This window comes from Crocodylus porosus, unplaced genomic scaffold, assembly GCF_001723895.1.
Source record: "Crocodylus porosus isolate Cpor-Errol unplaced genomic scaffold, CroPor_comp1, whole genome shotgun sequence".
Lineage (NCBI taxonomy): Eukaryota > Metazoa > Chordata > Crocodylia > Crocodylidae > Crocodylus > Crocodylus porosus.
In genome coordinates this window covers 82,811,571-82,820,058 of record NW_017728943.1, presented here as the reverse complement: position 1 = coordinate 82,820,058, position 8,488 = coordinate 82,811,571, and the positions used below count along the sequence as shown (strand labels likewise).

General features: G+C 41.2%; 1 protein-coding gene across 4 annotated transcripts in view; it reads left to right on the top strand.

The window, feature by feature from the left end:
• Positions 1–8,488, top strand: part of RASGRP3 (RAS guanyl releasing protein 3) — a 109,577-nt gene that overhangs the window by 19,751 nt on the left and 81,338 nt on the right. Inside the window, exon 1 of one of the 4 annotated variants that reach the window (XM_019549703.1) lies at positions 2,152–2,366. The exons of 1 other annotated variant lie outside the window; for it this stretch is intronic. The gene's annotated coding sequence lies outside the window, so the exon portion shown is untranslated. Of the gene's footprint in view, positions 1–2,151; positions 2,367–8,488 lie in introns of those variants that run through there. 2 more of the 4 variants (XM_019549704.1, XM_019549700.1) reach the window with 2 other exon arrangements.

The window sequence follows — 8,488 nt, the reverse complement described above, 5'->3', positions numbered from 1 at the left end:
TGGGCAGGGGGCTGGACTCGATGATCTCCCGAGGTCCCTTCCAGCCCTAATGTCTATGAAATCTATGAAATCTATGAAATAAGTGATGGGAAACCAATTCAAGTCTGTAACACAACAGACGTTCAGTGCACATAAACCACTTTCAAAACAGTCAAAACCAGTGTATGATAAACCTGGATGGATGTAGTATTAGACTTCATTGATTTAAGTTAGATCCATTCATTGAACTTCTGTCCCAGATCCCCTCCAGATTCAAGTTAATTCACAATCCCCCAGCATCCCAGGATGCTTTGTGCCTCCCCCACAAACTTCTCCCTTGCAGGGCTAGCATTGGCCCAAGTTGTCTGCCCCAGCTGAACTGGGAGACATTCTCTAGTGCCCCCCCTTCCCCCACCCTTTGCTGTCTTCTGCCCTGAGCCACTGCAGGCATGTGGCTGCATTTCCAGAATCAAAAGTGAATGTCTGTTCACTTGCTTATCGGTTCAATCTATGCAGCTTAAACTAACCTGAAAAGACTGAATCAATTCAGCTTTCATTTTGTGACTGTCTATACCTAGCCTAGGAGGTAGTTCATGATGAAGGATGTCCTTTGAGGATATTAGTTAACCTTCATTCTCCCTGACCTTGAAGCTCCTTTTCAGAAGACAAAAGGTTCCCATTTCCTTCAGAATTCTTACATACCAGTACATTTACCCTAAGTGAAATAAAAAGTACTGAAGCATTAAAACCCTGTCTGTCACAGTATAATGTCCCAAAATCCAAATGCCACTGTCACTTAAGTCATCCACTTGCTTAAAGAAAAAGCATAGTCATTTGCTTACTACCTCGTGACTCCTTTTCAGAGAATTGTTGAACCATGAGTGGCTCCTGCTTAGTGAACCAGAACCATGATATACTTGGGACCACTTGGAAGGCATCCCTATTCTCATCAGATCTAGCCACCAGAAGGTCCCATTCCAATAGCACAGAAGGCTTTATGGTGGCCCATCCCTTCCTAAGGAATGTGACTGGGAAAAGGCTGTATGGCTCCAGGAAAGATCCCTTGGTGTTATGGACAACTGGCATAAACCTACTTCAAACAGGGAATGAGCTGACACAGAGTCACCCAGGATCAAAGGGAACAACAAAATAAAAGGGTTAATGCCGCCCTTCCCATCTGATTGGCCCAGGTATCTAGAGGAAATGGGAAGATTTGGTTTTACATCCGGACCTCTGTAAAACCATGTCTCTGCAGAACAGTTAGCCCTAACGCTGCCTCCCATTGTATGTGAATTATGATATTATATCAGAACCTTTTTCTGCATTATGTTGTAAATGAAAAAATAATTTTAAGCCAAGTTTTGTTTTGGTTTGGTTTGTTTTCCCTTTCTTCCACCAAAGGCCACACTAGGAGTTAAGCACATAGGTTCTTCTGAAATCTCCAGAAAGTGTCCATCTACATATCCAGGCATCAGAAGGCCTTTACTAGTCTTGCCCCTCAGCCATGATATCCAATCAACTGTAAGGGAGTTAGGTGCTCAACTCCCACCAAAGTACAGTAGGGTTTGGGTGCATAGTTCCCTGATATTCTTTTGAAAATCCCTCAGCTTTCCTGGACTTCAGTGCCTCTCCATAAAAAGAGGATAATGATGTTTCCTCTCCCCCATTGTTTTTCTCTCTCCTTTATTTACATGGTAGGTTCTTTGGGGCATGTCTGTCACTATGCGTTTGTGAACCACCAAGTGCAAGGGGACCCTACCTCAGTGCTATGTATAATAGACATACTAAACCATCATAAAGTCTATCGACAAAGTTAATAAAGCACCTATTACTTTGTTCCCAGAGCAACAAAGTTACTATACTGCCCTCCAAATCTAGCTGTTCCCAAACCAACTCTCACATTTTCCATGGTCTTTGGAAGGCAGGTGTAGCATGTTTTTGAAGAAGATATTAGTGATATGCAGCCTTTGAATTGTCCCACTACCAGCATTTAGGCCAAATTAAAATACAGTAGTATGTCAGATGACAAACAATCAATGGGAATGTGTTTAACTTTCCATTTCAGCTGCCCTCATTCCAGATTCAAACTTATCTACTGTTTGGTGTTTATCATTTATTAAAAGTTATGGAACACGTTGCTCCATGTTCCAGTCAAATGCTTTAGCAAAGGCTGCTGTTATGAAAAGATTTTTCTAATAAGGGGAATAATGATCTTCAGATTCTGACCTCCTGGCACAGCAGTGAGATTTATCAGAAGGGGCATGTGACTAGTTAAGACACACAGCCCCAGCTTGAAGGAAACAGCTGCTCATTTCATGCTTTAGCACTTGGCAGCTGGACAAGGCAGGGTGATGTTTGTGTTGAATACCTCTGCAGGACCAACTACAGTAAGTGATTTTTTTTTTGTTTTGTTTTTTAACTGCCAGTGCTTTCCTATTTTCATTTTCAACCTCTTGCAAAAGCACATCGGGGGGAGAGGGTGTATGTTTGTCACCTCATTGATAAACAGTCATTTGTGTTCAGAATGACTGTTTTTCTGACCCATCATTAGTAACAACATTGTTTTCTGTGTTGCAAGAATAAATTGGGCATTGTGTTTTGTCTTAGTTCTAGCAGGGAAAAAGTGTATTTACCAGGATGATTTTGAAAGGTTGTTGTGGTGTGTGTGTTATGGTGTGTATGTGTGTTTTCTGTTTTCTATAGAGCTATAAGCAGAGCTATTACGTACATTAGGGAACAAGTCAAGAGTACTGTAATTTGACTTAACGATACTAATGTTGAAGATCTATGAAGGCTTCCTTGCAGAACTGCAAATAACTTTACAGAGATGCTTTTGACTGAGGTTACTCTCTGTTTTTTAAGATGAATGAGATGGGACTTTTTTTTTAAAGAAAAAATAGAAATAGGGAAATACAGAAGAAGGAAAAAAGCATAAGGTGGACCAAGTCTTCTAAATATATCTGGCCTTCTGAATCCATTTTATTTCCAGAGGGTTGCATTTCTTTCTTGTTTCATGCATCCATGCACTTTCTATATAATAATGAGCATAGTAGTTATTTTGGAGTGAGACAGGAGTTGCTGTGTTGTAACAACTTAATTGGTGGTTCAACTGGGTAGCCTGCTTTGAGTGCTGGCCTGTATTATTTGCTTCAGAAGAAGGTAAAAAAAAAGCTGGAGGTAAAGAGCTGTGGAGTCCTGTCCAAACTGTTGTATAGCAAGTCAGAAGGCACAACTCTCAGAGACCGATCAAGTAAGAACACCAAAAGGTTGTGAACTTTTTTTCTTTTTCTTTTCTTTTTTTTTTTTTGAACCATTACTATCATCTTGCAAAGATGAATATAACAATTCTGATTGGATAACTGTCAGCAGGGGCAGTTAGGGCAGCAGGGGCAGTGATATTGATTTGCATAGAGAGAGAAGTTTTATTTGTTTATTCAGCTCTGATTTTTTTTATCTTTTAAACTACAGGTTGTCGCTTTGCCAGTAGCATGTTATTGGTTGTAATTAGAGCTGTGAGGAGTCCACGTAGAGCTAACTGAAAATTTCAGTGGAGAATGATGATTTGTTGAAAGGTTTTACAGAAATATGCCATTTTCCAACAAATTGTCACTAAAACACAAGCACTGGCCAGCAAAAATGATCTCGGTCTCCTGCATGTTCATGAGATTGAGCTCCGTGGGTCCAAGGCCCTGGAGCCGTCCTGTCACACGAGAGCTCCAGGGTTAGGGACTCCATGAAACTGGAAACCTAGAAGTCCTGGGAGCTCTATCGGTAGCTAGAGCTTGGTTTCTTTCTCCATGCCATGAAACCCTGAGAACCCAGGTTCGTGCAGGTGTGGCTTCTAAGTTCCCTATCACCGAGTTGAGAGAGAAGTCCTGGGGGATCCCAGGATTTCCTGGCTCATGGACCTGAGGTTTTCAGGACTCCCTATGACAAATCCAGGAACCTGGCATGCCTTAGAACAGGGGTTGTCAACTGGGGGTACATGTACCCCCAGCGGTACTTGAGAAGGCCCCAGCAGGTACACACAGGTGGGCGCGGATGGAGTGAGGCTACACACTTTCCCGCGCTGCCATGCAGGCACCACCCAGTCGGCCGAATGCAGGGGGTGGGGAAAGCTCACATGCTCCTCCATGTCTGGCCAGGAGTCATCCCCCCTACTCCATGTCTGGCCACCAAGAGTACGCTGCTCTGTGTCTGGCCACCGGGGGTACACTGATCGAAAAAGGTTGAAAGCCCCTGCCTTAGAACTGCAGCTGGGATCAGGGCTGTCCGAGTTTCTAGGTTGCTCTAGAGCTTCTTCACTCCATAACTCAGGACTCTCAAGGCTGTTCTGACACTGGAGATCACTCTGTGATGTGTGCCTGATGCCCTAGAGCAACCTAGGGACTTCCCAAGGGTTGCAGACATCCACAGAAGTCCAGAGCAGCCTGGGAAGTCCCTAAAACAGTGACTCTTAATACAGGTGCTATGGCAACGTCAGGTGTCCTGAGTTCCTTTTAAGGTGCCATGGAGTGCCATGCAATATTAGCACTGGTAGGTGTGCAAACACCCACACATGATTCACAAGATAAATCCAGAGATTTCAAATAGGAAACCATAATGCCAAAACCATAATGCCAAAAACATTTTGACCTGTTCTGGTCTTTCTGATTCTTTGCAACAAGAGAATTGCTCAATTATTTTTTCTGTAAAAAACAAGTGAAATCTAAGTGCTGACATTTTCTAAAGAGTGCCTTTAATCAATCCTCTGGAACATGGTGTACACTGCTAGCTGGATAGTGCTCTTTTTATAGGAATACTCTATGTGGCCAAATTTAATCACCTTGGAGGCCTCACTGAGCAGTCAAAATAACCTAAATGGGGCTCTTCATAAGACATTGGTGACTTACCTGGTGAAAATGGTATAACTACACAATGTGGAGCCAAACTGTAGGTATTGGGGACTATTTCTGAAAACAGGATGATGAAGTGACTGTTTTCATCTATCAGATAAATAGGGATGGGAACTCACTGTTGTCTTAGGAAATCTTCCATGATACCTATGTTTACTGTTAAGGTTACCTAGATTTTACAGACTTAAGAAATTAGAGTTTTTTGCTTTGCTTTGAATAGGAAATGTGAGGACAATCAGTGTTACTTAATTTAATAAAGGTGAATTATATGTCAAAGTGATTGCAGCTTTTATCCTTTAATTTTAAATAGTGTTAAAATGACTGATGGAAATTCAAGTCCTTTACCAGAAAACAAGAAATACCTGAGGAACACCACCCAGAGTTCTTCAGGCTGCTACTGTGTCTCGCTATCCTTGTTTTTGTTGGTTATTATTTGGTAAGGGCAATGTGCTTTGAAGAGTGAGAGGATATTGGAGCTTGTCAGTCTATTTGGTTTTTGTTCAGTCTGATGTCTTTGAGCCTCGTTGCCTGTTAATGTTTCCATAACTGTGATGATAGCTACTGTTAATATTACCAGTGCGCCATGAGTGTGCATGGTGCTTTACAGAGAGCTAGAAAGTACATTCTTTGTACTAGAGAGTCTTTTTATCTAAGATCCTTGTAGAAACTTTCAGGTTGCCCCCTCCTGGTCTCACTGGCTTCCCTCAAATCAAGGGGATATTCATGTACACGAAATTGTATACTTTATGGCTTTGCATGACCAAGATATACAAGGCCTTTTCCTGGTCTGAGCTCCTGCATCTCCCACTAATCAGACCACAAGTTACAGAGACTCAGTGCCTCACAGAGATTGCTCATTATGGAGCCTTTTGTTGGTTCCATAGTAGTAATTCAGGAACAACAGTGGTGTTACTTCGCAGGAACTGGAACTGCTTTATGGATTAGTAGATTCAGGTTCTATTAACTGGATGAACATTCCTGTCCACCTTCCACATGGCCACATTTCATAGGATTTTAGCAGTTTCCCATTAAAAGATTTTCCCATTACCCTTCAGGAAGAAAGGAGTTCAGAAATCATTTTAGTAAGTCATTTTAAAACAAAAGGCTACACTCTAATCAAACATGAATTAACTGTGTTGCCTTTCTAATTCTCCAGTTGGCCACATTGCTGCTTTAAAGCAAATAACTGAAGAGTAAATACAATTTTGCCAACCTCGCTCTTTACTTAAAAATATCATTGTAAGTGGGACACTCCCAGGAATTCCCAGAATAAAGAGAGGAAACTAGATTTGAACATACTGTAAGGAGGGGAGTGGTTTTTTCCAAGCTGTCCAGGTCTTACTACAAGCTACTGTTCATGGCCTCAAAACAATTTATGAAAAATTGCTCCTTTGCTAATGGATCTGCATTACTGTATAATGGCTCCAGTGATTTCTCACTGTTGAATACAACAGCTATCTTTTCTGCTGAGCCCCTTATTTTAATCAACGAAACACAGCAATATAACTGGTGAAGTTTTCATTTGTACAATCATTCTGCAAAGCTGCAATGCTGGGTTAGCAAAAATAAATAAGCTAAGTATTTAAAGATTCTTTTTAAAAACTTTCATAAGAATATAGACCTTTTTCGAGTTTGCAATCAATAGCATTCTTGGAAATTCAAGAGGTTCCAGACCTCAGGCCCTGTTACTAATCACATCTATGGCTGTATAACTCTTAAAGATCAGGCTGTAAGTAAATGTTAGAAAAATACCCCTATATTTAAGGCACTGAATTCATAAAACAGAAGAACACAATAGCCAAATCCTGATGTAAGGCATAATTAAGCAAATCTAGAATTTCCTCTTGAAGCTAATGTTGGAGTAATATTGTAGTTGGAGTGATATTGTAGTTGTGATGGTCCAGGAATTATGCAAGAGGCAAGGACTTCTATGGGTGATATCTTTTATTGGACCAGCTGCATGGCTGGGATAAAATTAGACAAGTTTTCAAAAGGGCTGGAAGATTAAGAACCTACCCCAAGGGCTTTTGTTTTTTCTTTAATTCAGATCAAGCTCTGTTCTACATTCTATAACCAGCTTCTACCTGCTTTTTACATGTAGAGAGACAAATGCAACATTGAACAAGGCCAACAAAATCAGAGAGAGGGATCTGTGGGTATATTGGTTCTTGAGCTTGGCTCTTCTTGGCCCTGTCAGATAATACAAACAGCAAACAGAGACTTTGATTTTAAATTAATGGCCTGTTTCATTTAGAAGTCAGAAGGCAAGCACCAGTGACATGCATATACACCCACAAACAGCACCATACCCATTTTGCCTTTCTTTTAGTAGTACAGTAGTACATCAGGATCAGAGCCTCACCATCCTATTTGTTTTATATATGCAAAGTGGAAGCCAAACCTTGTTCCCAAGATCTCATTTTCTAAATGGACCATGCAACAGAGCATGAGAAAGGAAACCAGGTGAGGTGGCAGGGCTTCCCCAAGGTCACCCACAGGAGGTCAATGATAGATCCTGGTGCTTTAGGCTTTTCAGGGCACTTTCTACACTGTACTCTCCCATTTATAGTTTATTATTTATACATTTTCTTTTCATGGAGTATATAAAATTTCACAAAAGAGGAAAGAATCTTTAAAAGTCTAATGAATCAGCCAGACTTTTTAGCCACTGTTTGAACTATACTGGTCCAGACTTAGTGTGTTTGGTTTCTACTACATCACAGGCAACAACTTCATTGTAAATTAGCATGAGTTTGATATTGGTGGTTCAGAAATATTGGTGGCAGCCCCAGCACTGGGTTTAACCTGAGAAGCAAGGATTTTTTTGTGGTATCTTTTACTGGACCAACATAGAATTGGGAGAGCTGTTGGGCAGGCTTCTGGGCATCAAGGGCCCTTGCTCACGTCCAACTCTATAGCAGTATATGCCAGTGTAGAACTTGACATCAGCCTCCTTGCTTTTAATTATACTACAGCTGCTTCTCCTGGAAATCCCTGTGGTAAAAGGTGGCAATTCACATGTGAAACAGTGGCCAAATGGATGAGAAAGGAGAGAAAAGAGCACAGAAGCGACAAGAAATATGTGAAATGGCAGCTCCCACCTAGGCTTTGCGAAACATGGATCTCCTGTTCAGCTAGAGAGAGAGAGAGCACCCATTATTATAAACAGGTTGATTTTCAGTGAGGAAATCAGTTTTTAGAGGCAAAGAGAGTTACTGGTTGTGTTTTGGCATGCCATGGGTATTTTCTGCTTACTTTCATATTCTAAATGTATCAGCAGCATTAAAAATATATACCTTCAGAGGACCATGATGAATTTCTCATACCTCATTCTGGCTGCTAGACTGCTAAACAGATGCTGTGAGTGACTTGCTCTGATCTATGGGTCTTAAGCGACTGGTTACCATTTGCCATATTCCCACATTCTTAGCCATCTGGTACATTGCATACAAAGAAATGGCTTTCTGTCAACCAGATCTCTCAGCTCAGTAATTTGAATCTCCTTAATCAGAATAATAGCCACTCCTATACGTGAGCCTCAATTAGAGTCACTCACCAAAAAGCACAACTCTCATCTGCAGGTGACTTTCACTAGTTAGGTAGACAAGCCAATG